We start from the raw sequence: 23,515 nt of genomic DNA, 5'->3' as shown, positions 1-23,515 counted from the left end.
AAATCTTGTTGAATTTCAGAATTCCTTTATTTCCTGATCTCTCTCATTTCTTTCTTAAAATAACATATCTGCTCTAAAAACAGAGGACAGATAATATAAATATTGAGCAAAATGAAAAGGAATTTTAACTTCTTTATCCTTCTAGACTGAGGCAGATGAGCTGGCCATAAAGCAAAAGGGAGTTCTTTTGGTTCATGTGCCATGAATTGGAGTGTGGATATTAAGGGTGGAAACAGGCTATTAGATCATCCATTCACTTTACTCTCCAAGCAGCAATTAAATGTGTTTTCTTTTTCTCTGCTCACTCTTTGCTCAAGGAATAAAAAAGAAGAGCATTTTAGCTTCTTACAGAGAACTCACTGAACGTGGAACACTTTTCTGTCCACATGTGTGGTGGCTGAGTGGAGGAGGCAGGAAGGAAAAAGGGTAGTGGGGATCATAGTTAATCTACAGGATGATTTTGGCTATTCCCCATGGCTAATGGGAACAGCTTGGCAGTCAGATGCAGCTCTCAGAGAAACAACCGACATCTATTATCCATCCTAAGTATGTGCTCCTACTTCCAGTTTTTGGTTGTTTGTTGTTGTTTTTTTAATATTTTTTTGGTGTGGACCATTTTTAAAGTCTTTACTGAATTTGTTACAATATTGCTTCCGATTTATGTTTTAGTTTTTTGGCCACAAGACATGTGGGATTTTAGTTCTCTGACCACAGATTGAACTAGCACCCCCTGCAATGGAAAGGCAAGTCTTAACCACTGGACCCCCAGGGAAGTCCCCCTACTCCTGGTTTTAATGCACAGTGTACTCTGAGATGAGAGTGCTCTTATCACAGTGCTAGTAACAGATGCACCATGAATTGCATTCCAGGACTCGAGATGGGAATGAGAAAACTAACTGCCCCCACCCCCCCAAAAATATATAAAACCAAAAACTTAGGAAAAAAAGAACAAAATAAACCACACTATAACTCTAGCCTTGAGGGATCATCTCCTGAAACTGGTGTATGAAATCTCTCAACTCTTTTTCTCAGATAGAGAAGACAGATCCACTACAGTCCTGATTTCCTGCCTTTCTTTGAGGGATTTCTCTCTTTGTCATGCACTTAATCTTTTCCCTTATCTGAATGTTAACTCTGTGTGAAGGTCTCCCAATTTTCCAAGTTCTAGAGATGGAGCAGAACATCACAGAGCTTGATGAGTTTCCTGTTAGAAATGTTTTAGAAAAGACTTCATTGTGTCCCCACTTTTCTGAGCTTTTGTGTGAGCCCTGTATGCCCAAAGTTTTCAGCACCTCCTGGAATGTAACAAAGCCTACAGAATTGGCATTTTCCCTCATTTTATTACTTTCTTTTACATCCCTTACTTAACTGCATCGGATGTCTTTGTTCTGACACTTTATTTAGAGCATTTTGACTGTGTTTTGGTGGGCAACAGGGACACATATCTAGCTTATTTTTCCCATCTGGGCAGTTTTAAATATAAGGTGATTGTGTGTTCCAGAGATAAGCACGTCAGTCTTTTCTCCTACCAGAAAAGGTTCTATTTTAGTCGTCTGTAAAGTAGACAATAGGGGCTGAGTTATGAGTTGTTAGTAGACCTGCTTACAACTAAAATTATCAACTGAAACCACAGTTGATAGTTTCTCCCTGCCACTTTCTGGTTATGGTTATTGCTTGGTTTTTAGCTGAAATTCTGACTTTTTAGCAGGGTCTGTTAACTTTTCAGAGTGACTAACTTTAGTGGTTAATTACATGGGTTCTTGGGCTTCCTGGGTCACACAGTGATAAAGAATCTAACTACCAATACAGGAGGCACAACTTTGATCCCTGGGTTGGAAAGATCCCCTGGAGAAGAAAATTGGCAACCCACACCAACGTTCTTGCCTGGAGAATCCCACGGACGGAGGAGCCTGGTGGGCTGCAGTCCATGGGGTCACAAAGAGTCAGTACCACTGAGCAATAACACACACACACACACACACACAGTAATTATCTTTAAAAAGTAAAAATGTGATTTTTTTGTAAGATGATTTTAGTAAGGTGTTTTATTTAACTCAATATATCTAGAATATTGTAATTTTACTGTAATCAATATAAAAATTATTAATAAGATATTTCAGGGACTTCCCTGGTAGTCCAGTGGGTAAGACTCCATGCTCCCAATGCTTGGGGTGCAGGTCTGATCCCTGGTCAGGGAACTGGGGGCTTCCTGGTTGGCTCAACAGTAAAGAATCTGCCTGCCAATGCAGGAGACACAGAAGACTTGGGTTTGATCCCTGGGTTGGGAAGATCCCCTGGAGAAGGAAGTGGCACCCAACTCCAGTATTTTTTGCCTGGAAAATCCCATGGACAGAGGAACCTGGCAGGCTACAGTCCATGGGGTCACTAAAGAGTCAGGACAGGACTCAACGACTAAACAACAACAACAACATGAGTTATTTCCTCTGTATTTTCTTTGTTTAAACAATTCATTAACTAAAACCATCTTTGGAAACCTAAGACATCCTTCCAGGTAAATGTCTGTAAAAAATATAAATACCATTCAGGTCTACAAACAAATGCAGCAATTGCCAGAGTGTGGTTATCTTTTACAGTCAGCCCTGTGGTTTTAATGTGAAAAAATAACATAAAAGCTTCCTGTCGATTTGGCTTAGAGGATTATCTGATTCAAAAAGTAGTAAATGAGGAACAGATAGAGCTATAATAGTGTCTGCTTACACAAAAACTAAGGTATGTATGTTGTGTTTTAGGCATGATTCTATTGCACATTTGATAGATTACAGTTTTATATGCACTGGGAAATCACAGAAATTGTGTGGCTCACTTCATTGTGATAGTCCTTTATTGCGGTGGTCTCAAATGGAACCTGCAATATCACTGAGCGATGTCATATTTGACAAGGATTAGATAATGTAGGAGGGAGGGGAGTTTAAGTGTCTATAAAAAGGTGGCGTGAGGGGTCCTGTGATGGCCCTGCTTGGTGCCTTGACTGGTGGTGGTCACACTAATTTTTTACCACATTTGTTTTATCACATGATAAAATCAAATAGAACTATCTGTATGCATCCACTCAAAACTGGTGAAATCTGAATGCTTTGAGTGAACTGTATAAACAGTGATCTCTTGGCTGTGATAGAGAAGTATAGCTTTTGTCAAGATGTTACTATTCAGAGACACTGAGTGAAGGGTCCTGGGACCTCCCTCTACATTTTTTTTGCAACTTCCTATGAATCTATAATCATTTTAAGATGAAAAGAATTATGAAGACCCTTCCAGGTCTTCTCTTTTGTGATGTAACCTTTGTTTAAGAAAACTAATCATTTGCTCACCAGTCTTCTCTTCCCATTTGAAGCAAAGTCAACAAAAAGATGTTAGAAGAGAAGGGTAACTAAGGTCACCTGAGATTCCAGGAGTCTGTAGCCCATGTTCTTTCCTTTGTCTTGGCCATGCAGTGTAGCATATGGGATCTTAGTTCCCTGGCCAGGGATTGAACCCATGCCCCCTGCAGTGGAAGTGCAGAGTCTTAACCACTGGACCTCCAAGGAAGTCCCTGTAGCCCACGTTGTTTGCAGCAATACTAGTGAGAAGAATGAAGGCTGGAGCCCTGGAGTGACTCTGTAAAACAGTGGTTCTCAAACTTTGGCATACATCAGATTCATTTGCTAAAATACAGCCCCAGTAGATCTGGGGTGAAGCTCAAGAATTGACATTTCTAGCAAGTTCTCATATAATGTTGGTGTCCATGCTTACATTGTTGGTCAGGACCCACACTTTGAGAACCACTACCACAGAAAATCAGAGGGTAGGAATTTTAAACTCCCCCAAGAATCTTCTAAGTAAAATGCAATGAAATAAACTATTAACAATTTTTCTACCTTGACATCTTTTTTTTTATTTGTATAGTTCCCTCCCTCATTTGTTGGCTGATAAAAATGTTATTTTTGGTTCTTCATCTGTGTGGGCTCAAGAAGTATGTCATTGAGTTAATTTACAGAGTCTCCTGTTGCACATCTGTCACATTCTCAGAAAATATTATCCCAGAAAAATCCATCAACACAACACATCAGCCCCTAAATGTACTGCACACTTGGCATGCAAGAGAGTGAAAGAAACCAATGAAATGCAAAAAGTGATCTATACAGAGGTCTCAAAGTGAGCTACAAAGTTATAGCCTATGACAGAATTTGGAATTCCATTAGGGGTTCATTTTTATGAATTTCTTCAATGGTTTTCTAAAAGAGAAATGCTGTCCTAGGCAGAGCATTGTAATGATGGTTGACCATGGTTTGGAGTCAAATGCCTCTTTTATCCCCATTTAATTTTGTTACTTACAAGCAGTCTTCATATGGTCATGATAAGTAATGCAAGCTTCAGGTTCCCCCTGTATAAAAATATATAATAATGCCTCAGTTGCAAGGATATTTAGGAGAATAATTAAGAAGATATCAAAGCAATTAGCACATTGTCAGTTAAGTTCTCAGTCAATAGTTGTACTGATGATATTGAAAAGGACAGCGCTGATGGTGATTATCTGTAATCATATTTCTTGATCATGTTTTGGCAGGTATACTCTGAGACAGAAATTAAATAACAATTACAACCATTGCCGTTGGTCATTGTTTTATGAGCAGTTACCAAGTGCTCAATGAAAGCTCATACCAAGCTCTATTAAAAGGATTGTCCTCTTTTTTTTATTGAAGGATAATTGCTTTATAGAATTTTGTTGTTTTCTGTCAAACCTCAACATGAATCAGCCATAGGCATACATATATCTCCTCCCTTTTGAACCCCCCTCCCATCTCCCTCTCCATCCCACCCCTCTAGGTTGATAGAGAGCCCCTGTTTGAGTTTCCTGAGCCATACAGCAAATTATCATTGGCTGAGGAGTTTTAAAATCTATTTTAAAATTATTATTAATTACTATTATTAATTATTACTATTATTACTATTAAAAAAATTCTATTTTAAAAATGGTAATGTAAGTATTCATGTTACTCTTTCCATACATCTCACCCTCTCCTCCCTTCTCCCCATATCCATAAGTTTATTCTCTATCTCTGTTTCTCCATTGCTGCCATGTAAGTAATTTCTTCAGTACAATTTTTCTAGATTAGGTATATGTGTGTTAGAATAAGATATTTATCTTTCTCTTTCTGACTTATTTCACTCTTACATGTAGAGTGAAAGTGACTTATTTCACTCTTACATGTAGAGTGAAAGTGACTTATTTCACTTTTACATGTAGCTGTCCAGTTTTCCCAGCACCATATAATAGGTTCTAGGTTCATCCATCTCATTAGAACTGACTCAAAAGTGTTTCTTTTTATGGCTGAGTAATATTCCATTGTGTAAATGTACCATGACTTCTTTATCCATTCAACTGTCAATGGACATCTAGGTTGCTTCCATGTTCTAGCTATTGTAAATAGTGCTGCAATGAACAATGGGATACATGTGTCTTTCAGTTTTGGTTTCCTCAGGGTATATACCTAGGAGTGGGATTGCTGGGTCATATGGTGGCTTCCTTCCTAGTGTTTTAAGGAATCTCCATATTGCCTTCCATAATGGATATATCAATTTACATTCCCACCAACAGTGCTATAGCATTGTCTTTTCTCCACACCCTCTCCAGCATTTATTGTTTGTAGACTGCTTGGCGATGGCCATTCTGACCAGTGTGAGGTGATATCTCATTGTCATTTTGATTTGCATTTCTCTAACAATGAGTGATGTTGAGCATCTTTTCATGTGTTTATTAGCCATCTGAATGTCTTCTTTGGAGAAATGTTTGTTTAGGTCTTTTTTCAACTTTCTGATTGGGTTGTTTGCTTTTCTGGTATTGTGTGTATGAGCTGCTTGTATATTTTGGAAATTAATCCTTTGTCAGTTGTTTCATGTGCTGCTATTTTCTCCCATTCTGAGGGTTGTCTTTTCACCTTGCTAATAGTTTCCTTTGCTGTGCGAAAGCTTATAAGTTTAATCAGGCCCCACTTGTTTACTTTAGTTTTTATTGCCATCACTGTAGGAGGTGGGTCATAGAGGATCTTGCTTGATTTATGCCAGCGAGTGTTCTGCCTATGTTTTCCTCTAAGAGGTTTATAGTTTCTGGTCTTACATTTAGGTCTTTAATCCATTTCGAGTTTATCTTTGTGGATGGTGTTAGGCAGTTTTCTAATTTCATTCTTTTACATGTAGCCGTCCAGTTTTCCCAGCACCATTTATTGAAGAGGCTGTCTTTGCCCCCATTGTGTATTCTTGCCTCCTTTGTCACAAATAAGGTACCCATAGGTGCATGGGTTTATTTATGGGCTTTCTGTCTTTTTTATTGGTCTATATTTCTGTTTTTGTGCCAGTACCCTACAGTCTTGATGACTGTAGCTTTGTAATATAATCGGAAGTCAGGAAGGTTGATTCTTCCAGCTTCTTTCTTCTTTCTCAGGACTGCTTTGGCTATTGTGTTTTTGTCTTTTGTGTTTCCATATGGATTGTGAAATTTTTTGTTCTAGTTCTGTGAAAAATATCATTGGTAATTTCATAGGGATCACATTGAATCTGTAGATTGCCTTTGGTAGTATAGTCATTTTCACAATATTGATTCTTCCTACCAGGAACATGGAGTATCTCTCCATCTGTTTATGTCATCTTCGATTTCTTTCATCAGTGTCTTATAATTTTCTGTGTAAAGTTCTTTTGTCTCCTTAGGTAAGTTTATTCCTAGATATTTAATTCTTTTTGTTGCAATGGTGAATGGGATTGATTCCTTAATTTCTCTTTCTGATTTTTCGTTCTTAGCATATAGAAATGCAAATGATTTCTATGTATTGATTTTGTGTACTGCAACTTTGCTAAATTCACTGATTGGCTCTAGTAATTTTCTGATTCTATCTTCAGGGTTTTCTATGTACACTATCATGTCATCTGCAAACAGTGAGAACTTTATTTCTTCTTTTCTGATCTGAATTCCTTTTATTTCTTTTTTTTCTGTGATTGCTGTAGCTAGGACTTCCAGAACTATGTTGAATAATAGTGGTGAAAGTGGACACCCTTGTCTTGTTTCTGCTCTTAGGGGGATGCTTTTAGTTTTTCACCATTGAGAATGTTTGCTGTAGGCTTGTCATATATGGCCTTTACTATGTTGAGGTAGGTTCCTTCTATGCCCATTTTTTGAAGAGTTTTAATCATAAATGGGTGCTGAATTTTGTCAAAGACTTTTTCTGCATCTACTGAGATTATCATATGGTTTTTTTTTTAATTTTATTTTATTTTTAAACTTTACATAACTGTATTAGATTTGCCAAATATCAAAATGAATCCGCCACAGGTATACATGTGTTCCCCATCCTGAACCCTCTTCCCTCCTCCCTCCCCATTCCATCCCTCTGGGTCGTCCCAGTGCACAATATGGTGTATCACATTGATTGATTTGTGTATATTGAAGAATCCTTCCATCCCTGGAATAAACCCAACTTGATCATGGTGTATGACCTTTTTGATGTGTTGCTGAACTCTGCTAAAATTTTGTTGAACATTTTTGCATCTATGTTCATCAGGGATATTGGCCTGTAGTTTTCTTAAATTAGTAGAATGAAAGAAATCATAAAGATCTGAGCAGAAATAAATGAAAAAGAAATGAAGTAAACAGTAGTAAAGATTAATAGAACTAAAAGCTGGTTCTTTAAGAAGATAAACAAAATTGACACACCTTTAGCCAGACTCATCAAGAAAAAAAAAGAAGAATCAAATCAACAAAATTAGAAATGAAAAATGAGAGGTTACAACAGACAATGCAGAAATACATAAGAGACTATTATGAACAACTATATGGCAATAAAATGGATAACCTGGAAGAAATGGACAGATTCTCAGAAAAGTTCAATCTTCCAAGACTGAACCAAGAAGAAATAGAAATTATGAACAACCCAGTAAAAAGCACTGAAATTGAAGCTGTGATCAAAAATCTCCCAAAAAACAAAAGCCCAGGACCAGATGGCTTCACAGGAGAATTCTATCAAACATTTAGTGAAGAGCTAATGCCTATGCTTCTAAAACACTTTCAAAAAATTGCAGAGGAAAGAACACTTCCAAACTCATTCTGTGAGGCCACCGTTAACTCAGATATCAAAACCAGGATTTTCCTCTTTTTTTTTCACATTAAATCTTCACATCCAGCCTATGTAATGAGATGGGTACTATTCTCATCTGCTATATGAGTCTGGTGTCTTCCTCATGGTTACCCAGTGTGTTAGTTTTCTAAGGCTCCGTAACAAAGTGCCACCAACTGGGTGGATTATATAATAGAAATTTATTCCCTTATAGTTCTGGAATCCAGAAGTCTGAGATCAAGGTGTCAGCAGTGTTGGTTAATTCTGAAAGCCTTGAAAGGAGGATCTGTTTCAGGCTTTTCTCATTGGCTTGTGCATGGTGGTCTTCTCCCTGTGTCTCCTCTCTGTCTTCCCCCTCTACACATCCGTGTCCAGAGTTCCCTTTTTAGAAGGACATGAGTCTTACTGGAGTAGGGCCCACCCTGGGGAACTCATTTTAACTTGATTATCTCTGTCAAGACCCCATCTCCAAGTAAGATCACATTCTGAGGTCCTGGGGGTTAAGACTGCAATATATCTTTTCCTCCGGGACAGAGTTCAACCCATAACAAGCAAATAGAAAACCTTCAAGCTGAAATTTTAACCTGACTTCATAGGCAGTGTTATGCATAGAATGATTGTCTGTCCCACTAAAATGCCTACGGTGGGTAGATACTCCATGATGGGACAAGTGCCCTTGTAAGAAAAGAAAGAGACCAAAACCCTCTCTCTTCACACCATGTGAGGAAACAGCAGGAAGATCAGTTCAGTTCAGTTCAGTTGCTCAGTAGTGTCTAACTCTTTGCCACTCCATGGACTGCAGCATGTAAGGCCTCTATGTCCATCACCAACTCCTGGACTTTACTGAAACTCATGTCCATTGAGTTGGTGACGCCATCCAACCGTCTCATCCTCTGTTGTCCCCTTCTCCTCCAGCCTTCAATCTTTCCCATGATCAGGGTCTTTTCAAATGAGTCAGTTCTTCACATCAGGTGGCCAAAGTATTGGAGTTTCAGCTTCAGCATCAGTCCTTCCAATGAATATTTAGGACTGATTTCTCTTAGGATGGACTGGTTGGATCTCCTTGCAGTCCAAGGGACTCTCAAGAGTTTTCTCCAACACCACAATTCAAAAGCATCAATTCTTTGGCACTTGGCTTTCTTTATGGTCCAACTCTCACATCCATACATGACTACTGGAAAAATGATAGCTTTGATTAGATGGACCTTTGTTAGCAAAGTAATATCTCTGCTTTTTATTTTTTTATTTTTAAATTTATTTATTTTAATTGGAGGCTAATTACTTTACAATATTGTAGTGGTTTTTGTGATACATTGACATGAATCAGCCATGGGTTTACATGTGTTCCCCATCTTGAACCCCCCTCCCACCTCGCTCCCCATCCCATCCCTCTGGGTCAGCTGTCTAGGTTGGTCATAGGTTTTCTTCAAAGGAACAAATGTCTTTTAATTTCGTGGCTGCAGTCACCATCTGCAGTGACTTTGGAGCCCTAAAAAATAAAGTCTGACAATGTTTCCATTGCTTCCCCAGCTATTTGCCATGAAGTGATAGGACCAGATGCCATGATCTTCGTTTTCTGAATGCTGAGCTTTAAGCCAACTTTTTCACTCTTCACTTTCACTTTCATCAAGAGGCACTTTAGTTCTTCTTCACTTTCTGCCGTAAGCGTGGTGTCATCTGCATATCTGAGGTTATTGATATTTCTCCCGGCAATCTTGATTCCAGCTTGTGCTTCATCCAGCACAGTGTTTCTCATGATGTACTCTGCATATAAGTTAAATAAGCAGGGTGACAATATACAGCCTTGACATACTCCTTTTCCTGTTTGGAACCAGACTGTTGTTCCATGTCCAGTTCTAACTGTTGCTTCCTGACCTGCATTCAGATTTCTCAGGAGGCAAGTCAGGTTGACCCATCTCTTTCAGAATTTTCCACAGTTTATTGTGATCCACACAGTCAAAGGCTTTGGCATAGTCAATAAAGCAGAAACAGATGTTTTTCTGGAACTCTGTTGCTTTTCTGATGATCCATCAGATGTTGGCAGTTTGATCTCTGTCCTCTGCCTTTTCTAAATCCAGCTTGAACATCTGGAATTTCACAGTTCACATACTGTTGAAGCCTGGCTTGGAGAATTTTGAGCATTACTTTACTAGCATGTGAGATGAGTACAGTTGTGCAGTAGTTTTAGCATTCTTTGGCATTGCCTTTCTTTGGGATTGCAATGAAAACTGTCCTTTTACAGCCCTGTGGCCACTGCTGAGTTTTCCACATTTGCTGGCATATTGAGTGCAGCACTTTCACAGCATCATCTTTTAGGATATGAAATAGCTCAGCCGGAATTCCATCACCTCCACAAGCTTTGTTTCTAGTGATGCTTCCTGAGGCCCATTGACTTCCCAATCCAGGATATCTGGCTCTAGGTGAGTGATCACACCATCGTGATCATCTGGGTCATGAAGATCTTTTTTGTACAGTTCTTCTGTGTATTTTTGTCACCTCTTCTTAATGTCTTCTGCTTCTGTTAGGTCCATACCATTTCTGTCCTTTATTGAGCCCATCTTTGCATGAAATGTTCCCTTGGTATCTCTAATTTTCCTGAAGAGATCTCCAGTCTTTCACATTCTATTGTTTTCCTCTATTTCTTTGCATTCATCACGGAGGAAACTTTCTTATCTCTCCTTGCTATTCTTTGGAATTCTGCATTCAGATGGGTATATCTTTCTTTTTCTTCTTTGCCTTTCACTTTTCTTCTTTTCACAGCTATTTGTAAGGCATCCTCAGACAACCATTTTGCTGTTTTGCATTTCTTATTTTGGGGGATGGTCCTGATCACTGCCTCCTGTACAATGTCATGAACTTCTGCCCATAGTTCTTCAGGCACTCTGTCTATCAGATCTAATCCCTTGAATCTATTTCTCATTTTCACTGTATAATCATAAGGGATTTGATTTAGGTCATACCTGAGTAGTCTAGTGGTTTTCCCTACTTTCTTTAATTTAAGTCTGAATTTGGCAATAAGGAGTTTATGATCTGAGCCACAGTCAGCTTCCGGTCTTGTTTTTGCTGACTGTATAGAGCTTCTCCATCTTTGGCTGCAAAGAATATAATTAATCTGATTTTGATATTGACCATCTGGTGATTTCCATGTGTAGAGTCTTCTCTTGTGTTGTTGGAAGAGGGTGTTGGCTGTGACCAAATGCAATGGGGTGTTGTTTTTGCTTTGGCTCCATCTCTTCATTCTTTCTGGAGTTATTCTCCACTGATCTCCAGTAGCATATTGGGCACCTACTGACCTGTGGAGTTCATCTTTCAGTGTCCTATCTTTTTGCCTTTTCATACTGTTCGTGGGGTTCTCAAGGCAAGAATACTGAAGTGATTTGCCATTCCCTTCTCTAGTGGTCCACGTTTTGTCATGGACAAACTCTCCACCTTGACTTGTCTGTCTTGGGTGGCCCTACATAGATTGGCTCATAGTTTCTTTGAGTTAGACAAGGCTGTGGAAGATAGCCATCTGCAAACCAGGAAGAGGGCTCTCCTCAAACACCAAATCCACTGGCACCCTCAGCTTGGACTTAGCCTCCAGGACTCTGAGGAGTAAGTATGTGCTGCTTATGCTATCCAGTTTATGCTATTTTATTATAGCAGCAAAACTGACTAATATACTGCAGTATATTGCATGGCTTTGTGCTGTGGGACTTTGAAGGGGACTGCATCTCATTAGCAGTGCCAGGCAGTCAAGTTTATTGGATCCTCACATTCAAAAGACACTTTAATTTTTTTTCATATTGTGCCAACTCTTTCTATAAGATACATAAAACTTATAAGAAAACATAAATTTGCCATCTTTATATTCTACTTGTTAGCAGGATCCCTCCAAGGAAAGGTGTGATTGATAATGATATTAGACATTACATGGGAGCTTTGAGGCTCAGTAGAAGTGACCTCCTTGTATTTTTAGAAGTTCCTTATCTTAAGTCTAAATATTGAATCTTAGTTAAGACCAAACCAGCCAGAAGTTATATAAACCAGTTGTTTCTGTGTGATTAACCAAAGCAAAAACTAAATTAAAGAGTTTAAATTTAGAGTTTGAATTTACGCTGTCAGAGTCAGTATGCAAAATTAAGGCAATGACTTCATTCAGGCCATTGCATTTAATGAGGAATGTCTCAAAGAAAAGGAAAGGGATATGGAGTCTTGTTGATATTGAAGAATGAAAGGTTTGTTGTGGGGATTCTTACGTACTACTGTTTTCCAGGAGCACAATGATTTGTTAATTTACAATATTGTCAGTTCCTCCTTTTGTTCAAGATGAATGAGTGTCATTCAACCCTGAAAAACTCCAAAGTGAACATCTTAAACCTCTTGCATGAGGCTCTTGCAAACCTCTTGCATAGTCTCTCAAGAATTTCTTGTTGGCATCATCCCTGTAAAATGTGTAAACCACTTGTTTAGGGGTGGTGGCAGAAGTCAGTTGTTTTAGAGTCCTAAAAATAGGGCTCCTTAAAAGTGAGATACTGGAAATGAAAAAGACATGTTAACATCGAAGATTATATTAAAGAGACAATAGTTGAACTCTGAGGGTGCCAGTCCAGTGGTTTCCAGGAGGTTGGTGAAGGAAAATCTTTCAGTTTAATATATTTCTTAGATATTAACAATATGTCCATGCTCCTGGTGATTTCTAGTCATGGCTGTTTCTCATATAAGAGAATGAATGACCTGAACTTTCATCAGACTTTGTTAGTGGCCCAGGCAGTGACTTGTCTTAGGATAAATCCAGCTTATACATGATCTGCTGCAGTGGTGAGTTCTTCAAAGTCAATATCAAATTGAACTTTAAATTTTGAACTTCAGCTCTCAAGATTCTTCAGATCTTGGAGAAAAGGGCTCACTTCCAGGCAGTTTATCATCCCAATAGGAATTTGAGCAATCAAGTTTTAGTTCTCAGTGATGCTGAGTCAGGGAAAGAGAGAAAGGTTATAGCTGGATACTGAAGGAAACTGGAAGATATGAAAATTCTGTAAAGACTGATAATTTAGTCAAAATAGCAGACCCAGACCAATTTACAGGTAGGCAGCAAAATTGGTTCCTCTGTAGATGAGGAAGAAGTCATTGCAATGTCTCCAGACAAGTCAGAGTTTGCATACCCTTCAATTATCTGCAGTTTATAAAAAGATGCAAAATAGCTCAGTGATAACAAACATGCCTACAATCTGATTAAACTGGAAGGATGTGTTATAGTTTTCTACTGAGACAAAATTTATTGCCATTGTCACCGCTCAAAAGATCAAAGATACTCTCAAAGAAAGATGGTTCTTGATCACAAAATATGGCTGATATCATCTGATTTGGCCTAGTTCTTTACATAGGTGTAGTAAGAATGAATGAGCAAGAATGAGATGGCTGGATGGCATCACTGACTCGATGGACATGAGTCTGGGTGAACTCCGGGAGTTGGTGATGGACAGGGAGGCCTGGCGTGCTGCGATTCATGGGGTCACAAAGAGTCGGACATGACTGAGCGACTGATCTGATCTGAGCAAGAATGATAATATACTGTATAGGTCTTTCTACATTTGCTTTTCTGAAGGTTTCATAAGGAATCTTGGATTGGATTTTTACAAGCCTCTTTGAGGTCAGTAAGCTAAATAAACTAAGACCTCACCAACCGAATCTACTTGTAGTATTTATACATTTGGGTGAATTCTCTTCTGGAGTTCCCCAAAATATCCCAAGTTTTCTGGTCCTGCCAGGAAATGACTTTCCACACTCACCTGTAAAGCAGGGAACCACTGTAAGCCAGGAATCAGGCCAATTTTCCCAAGAGAGCTTTGTAAACAAGGCTCCATGAAATCAACCTTGGTTCCTTAACAGTGCCTGGTCATATCTGATTAAATAAGTAAATTCTCAAATAAACTTTCCAGGCAAGAACATGGTTGCATGCCTAATGTTTCCAATATTTCCTGATAACAAGTAAGACAGATTTATATTGAACCTGTGCAAGTAACTATATCATCATGAAAATCAAAGTACTTAAAAGAGTTTCTGAATTCTGAAGCAGTCAGATAGAAAGAAAACACATTTACAAACATTTTCTCTTTACAAAATCATATGCCACTGAATTGTTATGAGTTACAGATGGCTTAAGAGAAAGAGGTTCCCTATATCCAGAAAATAGACCATGAAAACATCAACAATATTCCAGAATCCCGTCATTCCCTTATCAGATCATTCGATTCTAAATAATTCTTATTCTGCTCCATCATGGCTTAGTGGTCTCATAAGCACATGTACTTTTCCACTAGGGTTCTGGAAATCCTGCCTCAGTCCCCTAGACTCAAAGTTGTTTAAGAAATGTTATCAGAAGGCTTTGTCCCAAATCGAAAGAACCTGGCATAGCCTTTATCCATGGGGCTCAGAGACAATCTTTTGTTTAAGACAAAATACTCTGGCCTGTAGCTGATTTGCAAGAGCTTTCAGGAAGGCACCAAAGTAGAGTAAAATTTATCTTTAGATGACATAAGACTTAAAATGACTGTGGTTAACTTATTACTGTTAGTTTCCAAAAGCAAAAGATCTACTGAGGGTTCATTATAAGAATCCCCATTGGAAAATCACTGGTTTAGAAGATGTGAGTTTCAAATTAAAGAAGTAAAGCTGTGACTGAGTTAGCATTTATTTTTAAAATAACAACTTTATTTTGATTTAGTTTGATTATAATTCACATACCATACAATTGGACACGACTGAGCACACATACCATACAATTAACCCATTTAAAGTAAATAATTGGCTTATATTCTCTTGTGAAGTTATCACAACAATCAATATTAAAACATTGTCATCAACCCCCAGAAGAAACCATATACCTATTAGTAGCCATTTTCTATTACCCACAATTCCCTCAGGCCTTGGCAACCACTTTTCGTCTCTGTGTGCTTAGCTGCTCAGTTGTGTCTGACCCTTTGTGGCCTTTTCGACTGTGGCCCACCAGGCTCCTCTGTCCACAAAACTTTACAGTCAAGAATACTGAAGTGAGTAGCCATTCCCTTCTCCAGGGAATCTTCCTGACCCAGGGATTGGACCTAGGTCTCCTGCGTTACAGTCAGATTCCTTACCTGCTGAGCCATCACGGATGCTTTTTGTCTATAGATTTTTCATATATATATATATATATATATATATGTATAATATATATTTACATTTTTGTGTATAGATTTGCTTTTCTGAACATCTCATATAAATGGTTACACAGAATACATGGCCTTTTGTGACTGGTTTGTTTTACTTAGCATGTTTTCAATGCTCATTCCTGTTGTAGCATATATCAATACTCCATTTCTTTTTATTGCTAAATGGTATTCTGATGTATAGATATACTTTATTTTTTCTACTGTGAATAAGGCTACTGTAAACATTTGTATATGCATTTATATGTAACATACATTTTCATTTCTCTGGGGAGTATACCCAGGAGCGGAATTTCTGGGACACATGGTACTGAGTTAACATTTTCAAACTAACAAACTATGATGAGAGTGTGCTGCTGTTGTCTTAGTATTAGGCAAGGCAGTACCGGGGTCAAAAAGAGACATATTAGGGGTAGGAAAGGTACTGATGATCCTCTAGGAATTTCCTGTACAGCACACAGTTTCTGAAATATTTATAGTAATGATGTTTTACCTTAATTTATCCTAGGGAAGGCTAAGCATTGCTTCTAATTTGACAGTGATTCCCATGCAACTCATTAGAAGTAACATATCAAATAAACCTAATTGTTTTTAGTATCTCCCTTTTTACAAGGTGAAATAATACATTCTTGTGATTTCCAGGAACTCTTTGGGAAATATCAAAGACAGTTTTAGATGCAAAAGATATCACGTAGGGCTCAGTTTCGGGAAGGAAAAAATACCAAAAGTCAGCAGATTTAAACACCTGATTAAGATAAGACCAAGGGTTGTTTGAAACACTACTTTACTACCTGCTTAACTAAAGGGACAGTAGAAGATTTTAAAAGTAAACACAGATGGTAATGTGATTGTAAAGAATCTTAACTTTTTCAAAAGTAAAAAGATTTTGTTTTCTTAGATAATCAAGAAGATAGTAAAGTCAACATAAAATACAGGAAATTGTTCTAAGACACAGAATCTTTGCCTTCTAGGCAGATTACTCAGAAGAAGCAAAACATTTACAGCTTTTATTAAAACTGGACCAGTAATCCCATAAACGTTTGTCTTTTTAATGGAGAGAAAAGCTAGTTCTACTTGCGTCCGTATAGTGTTTGATACTGAATGTCATTTTGAAAAATCTTATAAATGAACTCCTCGAACTTTAGCCAGGTTTGACTACAGCTTTGACTCTCTTTTCAGAAGCCCCTACAACTCTCTGAATCCACTTGGATTCTGTCCTACACATTAGCAACTAGCCATTTGATTTTAGGATTAAGCTATTTTTTTTCTTAACAAAAACATATCCTGCAAATCTTGCTTCCAAAGTTGTACTTCTCTGCCACTATTAATCCTCATAGAGTCTCATTCACATACATCATTATAAATTTAACCACGGTAACTTTTATTTTCCAGAGGAAGAAGGGAGATGAGTGATTGTGAACTGTCTGTTATACACCAGCATTTTATAGCAGACTAGCAGAACTCACACTTGAACACATTTCACAACTTTTAGTAGCCATTCATATCCCTTATGTACAACATTGCAAAATGGCAAAAAGGAATACATTTGTTAACAGACCCCAAAATGTCTAGCCTCGCTCTAATATGGAGTTGGCCAAAAAGTTCATTCTGATTTTTCTGTACTATCTTACGGAAAAACCCAAATGAACTTTTTGGCCAACTTAATACATAAAAATAAAAGGGAAAATGTAAATAACCTTAAAATTATGTTTAGTGATCATCATTTCAATAGTCTGTCTTACTTTTTCCCCATTTCCCCCCCCCCCATTGGATTTAGATATCCAGTAATTCAGCTTCATATCAATCCAGTTTTGAGTAAATAACTCGATTCAGTATCAATTTCCTTAATTTCTGGGAATTTTAGAAATATTCAGTTTATACAAATGATATTTTATCTCTAAGCCAAGTAAAATCAAGCTCCTGTAAGAGATTTTACAATCTAATCTGGTAATACTTTCCTAGGTACAAAAATGTTGGTTGCTCATACAGTGAGAGGGAAAGTCCTTTCTGAATTACAGACACACAGAAATGCAGACAGAGTTTAGCTTCAATTTTAAAATTTAAGCTATGGGTGAAGAGTAAACACAGAACTACAGAAGTTACTGGTCCCTAGCAAAAAGCTCTTCCCTTCCCAATAGATATGAATTTTCATTGATTTGACCTTAAAATAGAGAAACAGAAAAAGAGTAACAAGCCAAACTCTCTGTCATCTTCACCCAAGAGGGACAAGATCTCCACAAATCATTAATCCACTTATAGAGATCACCAAATGGTCAGGCCACAAAACCCAAAGAAGGTCACCAGAAAACAAGTGAATACTCAACAGGAATGCCAATCAGACCCTTGCCGTGCTATCAGTGAACCAGAGTTGACATTACAGCACCAGTTAGAACCAGGGATTCATCACTGAATCCCTGGACTAGGAATGGAGCTCTGTGGTCCCTAAGAGGCCTCATTACTTGTCTGGAGTAAATAAGGATTTGGATGCAAGAGCCAATCTGTTCGAGTCATGATACCAAACTGTCAAGACAAGATGTACCAGGCAATGAAAGAGATTATTTGATTCAAAATATTGCAAATGATACTGCAATAATATTAATGATGAAGATGCTGAAGCAAAGGAAAGGGGTCTGGGGTTATACAGAGACAGATAAACAGGGGATTCATCTACAAGTCTTATGCGGATAATGAGGAAGGGTGGCCACAGGTCTTATTTCAGTGTGTACAAAGACTGGTTCTTTGCGGTTAGTTGTTGGCCAGAACACAAAAGAGTGGCGAGATCTCTTAATCATTATTTCCCAGGAGCACAAGATTCAGGTAAAGTTCAACATTTTCAGTGCCTTTTATATTCTCTTTCTCATCTCTTTCAAACAATCTTCCTGGGAAAATCCCCTGGAGAAGGAAATGGCAACCCACTCCAGTATTCTTGCCTGAAAATGCAATGGACAGAGGAGCCTGGCAGCCTACAGTCCATGGGGTCACAAAGAGTCGGAAATGACCGAGCACACATATACCGCAATATTTGCTATTCTACTCTTTAACTGATCCTGTCAAAACAATTGACATAAAACACCTAGCAAAGTTACACTATAGTTTGGTTATTTATTATGCATTACTACCTCAAGGAAGATTTGAGGCACTCTTTCCAAGAAAGCAATGAAGTAAGAACTGTTACAGATGGCTTTGTATTTGACTAGAGGCAAGAAAGAGGACTATGTAAGTGGATCACAAGCTTTTTGCCACTGAGACCCACAGTCCACAATGTGTTCATTGATATTTTCATGTGTATTTATTTAATTCCAGAAATAGTAGAAAGATTTTTATAACACAAAACATCACCTATGTGATGCACAGTGATATTTCTATTCTATTCTCTGCTCCTCTATCTCATATTTTAAAGGGAATTGTGACTCATTAAGAATCGATTCTCATAACACACTGAAAAACACAGTTTGAAGTACACTGGCTAGAATATCTTTTTAAATTACATTTTTTAATTATAAAAATATTTAGCAACCTTTTCAAAAATCTTACTATCATTTTTGTGGACTTTTAAATATACAATTATATTGCCCTCTAGTCTTTTTCCACATACTTTGTGGCAAATTCCAAAGTCTATTTTAATAGATTAGAAGTTTCCAGTACTGTTTGGACTCTGATGATGTTTTATTAGAGATAGTCTGTAATGAAAAATTGAAAGAAAGGATGACTTTGTAGTTTGCAGACATGTATAGTCATTCATTTATTCAACAAATATTAAGTACCTTTTAAATTCTAAAAATGGCTCTGGGTAATAGAGACAAATAGGAATGGCTCTTACATTCTAACTGAGAAAAAAATGTTGAAATTTATTGAAAAATAGACATTTTCCTTCTCATATTCCACTTGACTGGCTCCTTCTGAAAATGTATGTATGTGCAAATATCACTTATACTATCAAAGTATTAAAGAGTTCTTTTTTATGAACGGTGACAGTAGATGATAATTATGTTTGTTTTCCTTCAAAAATAAATTTGGCAACTTGATATCAATCCTTATTTTTTTTTAAATTATCTTACTAGCTTATAAAACCTCAAAGTCTAGAGAAGACAGGTAACTGCTCATTTCCACCCCACCCCCCATCATGAGGTGATGATTGACAGCCAGCTCTAACTACACAAAAGAGGGCAGTAAGACCGCATTAACTTGGATACCAGTGCCTCTCAAAGTGATTTGAAAATCAATAGCAAGCTCTGAAATTCACTGTGTAAGAAATAGTAATGTTGAGGGTCATTTAGAAGAAAGATTAGTCTAATGAATTTTGGCACGCTGTTTAAGGCAGAAAACCATGACCATGTGCTAAGTACAACCATATTTTGAGCCGTGTGTGATTCAAAAGAGTGATTTAATAGCTGTAATCTAAGAAGTGTTGAAAACTCTGGCCCACTTTATGATTCCGAATCTAGGACACACACAAACAGGATGAGAAATCCAAGAATCAAACTGATGACTGTGTTGAGCTCTGGAGAAATTTCATTTTAAGACACCAAGCCAGATTTTTTCCTTCCTTTCTGCACACTCGCCTCCTACAGTTTTCCTTGGGTGTCTTGTGTGTGAAGAGGAGGATTTAGCTTAGTCTCTCTGTCCATCTTGTGCTCCTCCACTCCCCCTCTAAAGTACCATTTCAAAGCTGGGGGAAAAGTAAGGGATTTGACCCTCCTACAGTGAATGACTGTAGGGCTTCCCAGGTGAGTGAATGAATGGATGAATGAATGATAGGGCTTCCCAGGTGATGCAGAGGTAAAGAATCTGCCGCCAAGCAGGAGACTCGGGTTCGATCCCCAGGTCAGAAAGATTCCCCTGGAGAAGAAAATGGCAACCCACTCCAGGGTTCTTGCCTGGAGAATCCCATGGACAGAGAAGCCTGGTGGACTGCAGTCCATGGAGTTGCAAAGAGAGATCACTTAGTGACTGACCACACAATGAATGATAATGATGATAATAGCCAGTCCTTGTATACTATGTGTTAGGGAAAGTTCCAGACAGTCTACATCTCTGAACTCATTTAGTCCCTTCAGTCCCATGAGATAAGTACTGTCATCCCCCTTTTGCAGAGAAGAAACCTGAGTGCAAACAGTTATGAAGTGAGATCACACACAGCTATTGAGTAGCAGGGCTAACAACCAATGCCAGGCCATCTAGCCTCAGACTCCAGCCTCGTAACTACTGCCAACAGACCACCTCTTCAATGAAGAAAGCTCAGAACGAACAATTTTAGTATCCGAGTGCAAAATGAAATATAAGTTAGCTCAGCAGCTTATTGTTTACTTGAGATCAATAAGAGTAAACAATAAACAATAAGAATAAACAAACACAGGGCTCGGGACTACAGTTTTGATAGATCCCTCTGATTCCAATCCCAAACCCTAATATGGGTCGCAGAGATACTCTGACCTGGGACTCACCTTCCAGGTAGAAACCACCAAAAAGAGAAAAAAGTTTTGACTTTTTGCAGTTAAAAAAAGAGGCACGTAATTACCTCCCTTAAGAAAAACAGAAATATAGGATTTTTTTTTCCAATCAATACAGAACTACCAAATAATAGCTATCTGAACAGTAGCTATTCTGTAGAATAGCTACAGTAGAAATATAAATAGGAAGGGGAAATATAAATAGGAAAGATACACTAACTTTTCTTTTCCCTAAACTCTCATTTCTGTCAAATGCGAAAGCCTGTGGGTTTTACTCTTGTTCCAGTTTATATAATCACATTCCAAACTACTTGCGTGAAAGTTTCCCCCCACACACATCTCTCCTCTTATCAACCTCTTGTAATCAACTTTATACAGGAGTTATATTTCATTCATTTCTTTGTCTTTGTCCTCTTTTATAAGTTCTGGGACTTGGCTGTCAACTGCATCCTGCAGTGGGTAATTAGATGGTTCATAAGCTCCCAACATGTTGTAACGCATGTCGTACCCCTGTGTACTTATCTGCCCCAACTTGATAAGATGAGTGATCCTGGGACACCATTGTCATGCACACCCCCAAACCTGGGCGTGTAGCCTTCAACTGCCTGAACTTGTTTGGATGGAAATGGGATTGCTCAAACACCTCGATATCCTTCCTGTGCTGGTTTATTTTGAAAGGTACATCAGAAGAGAAGCTCACAGAGAGGAAAGTCTGGAGAGGGAAGAAAGAGGTCCCCCAAAGGCAGGAATCCTTTGGGAAAACCAAAGGTCACAGGCTACTTAGTTTGGACCCTGTGTATAGTAACATAAGTTTATTTCACTTAAGAAGGGGTCATTGATGAAATATGCAACTTTGGAGAAAGTATCTGGCTGTACCAGCCCATTCCACACTTCAACTCCGATCAGGAGCAACCTGTAGAACATAGACACCTAAGGTCTCAATCATCTGTTCTTTTGTTCCTGAGAGTCTTCATTTTTCCCTCCTGCCCAGTTCTTCTTTTTCAGTGCTCTGTGATGAGCCCCTCTTCGTTTCTGAAGTTAATTTGCATCAACATTAACTCCCTATTGTATTCATTTAGTACCTTCTTTTCAATAACCCTTTAGAACTTGATTCCCCATCTCCTACCAGGGCCCTGCCCCCATAGCTTTTGCTAAATGCCAAAAGCATTCAACCATTTGATCCCATACAGCAGCAGAGAGAAATTTCTCAAAGGATCAGTGTAATCTCTGTGATTCAGAGAAGCTTTATGCAGCCTCCAGCACCTTCCCTGGGCTGGGTTCTCCTGGATTCTGCTTCTCCTCAGTGTTCTCTTGATCTCTTTGCCCCTCCTGACCTTTCACTTCCTACCTTCTCTCTGCCTTCCCCATTATCACTTACAGCTACGGTTATGGAAGAGAGAAACTTAAAAGCTGTGGGCTACCTTAGGATCTGCTTCATAACTTGGAAAACAGAAATGACACTTCCATTTTCTATCTGGATTTGATGATGTTTTGAAAACTTTACTTTTTACTTTAGAATGATCTTAGGTTGGCATCAAAGTTGCAGAGAAAGTACAGAGTTCCCATCCACTCTTCACCTAGCTTCCCCAAAGGTTGGAAGTTTGCATAAACACAGTAATTTGTTAAAGCGAGGAAATTAACATCAGAATAATACTATAGAAAGCCCCCTATATATGCCAAAAGCGTGTTCATTAAGTCCAATTTGTCCAACAAAATTAGCCTAGGTACCCAACTAACACAGTCAGCTGTAGAGACTTTACTGTACCATAATAGGTTTATAATGCTTTTCACAAAAATAATATATAAAAAACAAACTCAGAGAATAAACATCTTTAATCTTGCCATACAGTACCTTGAAAAGTACAATAATATAGCACTACAGCTGGCATCCGTGGGCACCTTCACATCTTTAAAAGTCCTCAGCTTGAAGCTATGTATGTACTGCTGCTGCTGCTAAGTCGCTTCAGTAGTGTCCGACTCTGTGCGACCCCATAGACGGCAGCTCACCAGGCTCCCCCATCCCTGGGATTCTCCAGGCAAGAACATTGGAGTGGGTTGCCATTTCCTTCTCCATTTGTATGTACAGGGCTTACTATATTAACTAAACTTCATACTTTATTTGGATCTCACTAGGTTTTCTACCAGTATCATTTTTTTTCTGTTCTTGGATCTAATCCATGATGCATTCACTACATGATTGTTTTAAATGGTGGTTAAAAACAAAACATCTTCCAATGCTCCAATCACTGAAGGCACACGTGTGTATGTGTGTGTGTCTTTATCAAGTCATGCAAGTAGAAAGGCTATTAATTAAACATGACGTTTTTCTTTGTAGCCTCTTAGATCAGTCACTACTGACGAAGTGGTCAGGGGTTAAATTATCATCAAATATTAAATATCTTGAAGCATTTGCTCTTCAACTACAACTACACACCAGCTTCATCCAAGGAATGTTTGTAAAATAGGCATAGTCATTCCCCACCCAAGCTTTATTGAACAGTAGTCTCTGTAGAGTGAAGACCAAAATCTGTGCTGGTGTAACCTCCTCAGCATTGAGCGGTCATGGCCAGAAAAGATCACCTTAGACCTTCCCATTACAAAAGCTAAAACAGACTCCCAATTTTATATCCTCTAATATAGGAGGTATATCTGAGTGTAAATATGTACATGTAATAATTTGTGATGAATGTCAAATGTGTTTAATAGCTCTCCCTTGCAGAATATTCTTTTCCCTGCTCATATTTTCAAGCCTGTCTTGACTCAAGTGGACTTCATG

At 38.3% G+C, this 23,515-nt stretch overlaps 2 long non-coding RNA genes across 4 annotated transcripts in view; both read left to right on the top strand.

Annotated features, from left to right (window-relative positions):
• The window catches only part of LOC129643057 (uncharacterized), a 329,392-nt gene that overhangs the window by 125,065 nt on the left and 180,812 nt on the right, over nt 1–23,515 (top strand). The gene's annotated exons all lie outside the window — the stretch shown is intronic.
• The window catches only part of LOC129643058 (uncharacterized), a 93,291-nt gene that overhangs the window by 13,485 nt on the left and 56,291 nt on the right, over nt 1–23,515 (top strand). Inside the window, exon 3 of one of the 3 annotated variants that reach the window (XR_008710043.1) lies at nt 1,810–2,036. The exons of the other annotated variants lie outside the window; for them this stretch is intronic. This is a non-coding gene — a long non-coding RNA (uncharacterized LOC129643058). Of the gene's footprint in view, nt 1–1,809; nt 2,037–23,515 lie in introns of those variants that run through there. 3 annotated transcript variants of the gene reach the window in all.

The sequence above is a fragment of the Bubalus kerabau genome, chromosome 2 (assembly GCF_029407905.1).
Source record: "Bubalus kerabau isolate K-KA32 ecotype Philippines breed swamp buffalo chromosome 2, PCC_UOA_SB_1v2, whole genome shotgun sequence".
Lineage (NCBI taxonomy): Eukaryota > Metazoa > Chordata > Mammalia > Artiodactyla > Bovidae > Bubalus > Bubalus kerabau.
This window is presented reverse-complemented; position numbering and strand designations above follow the sequence as displayed.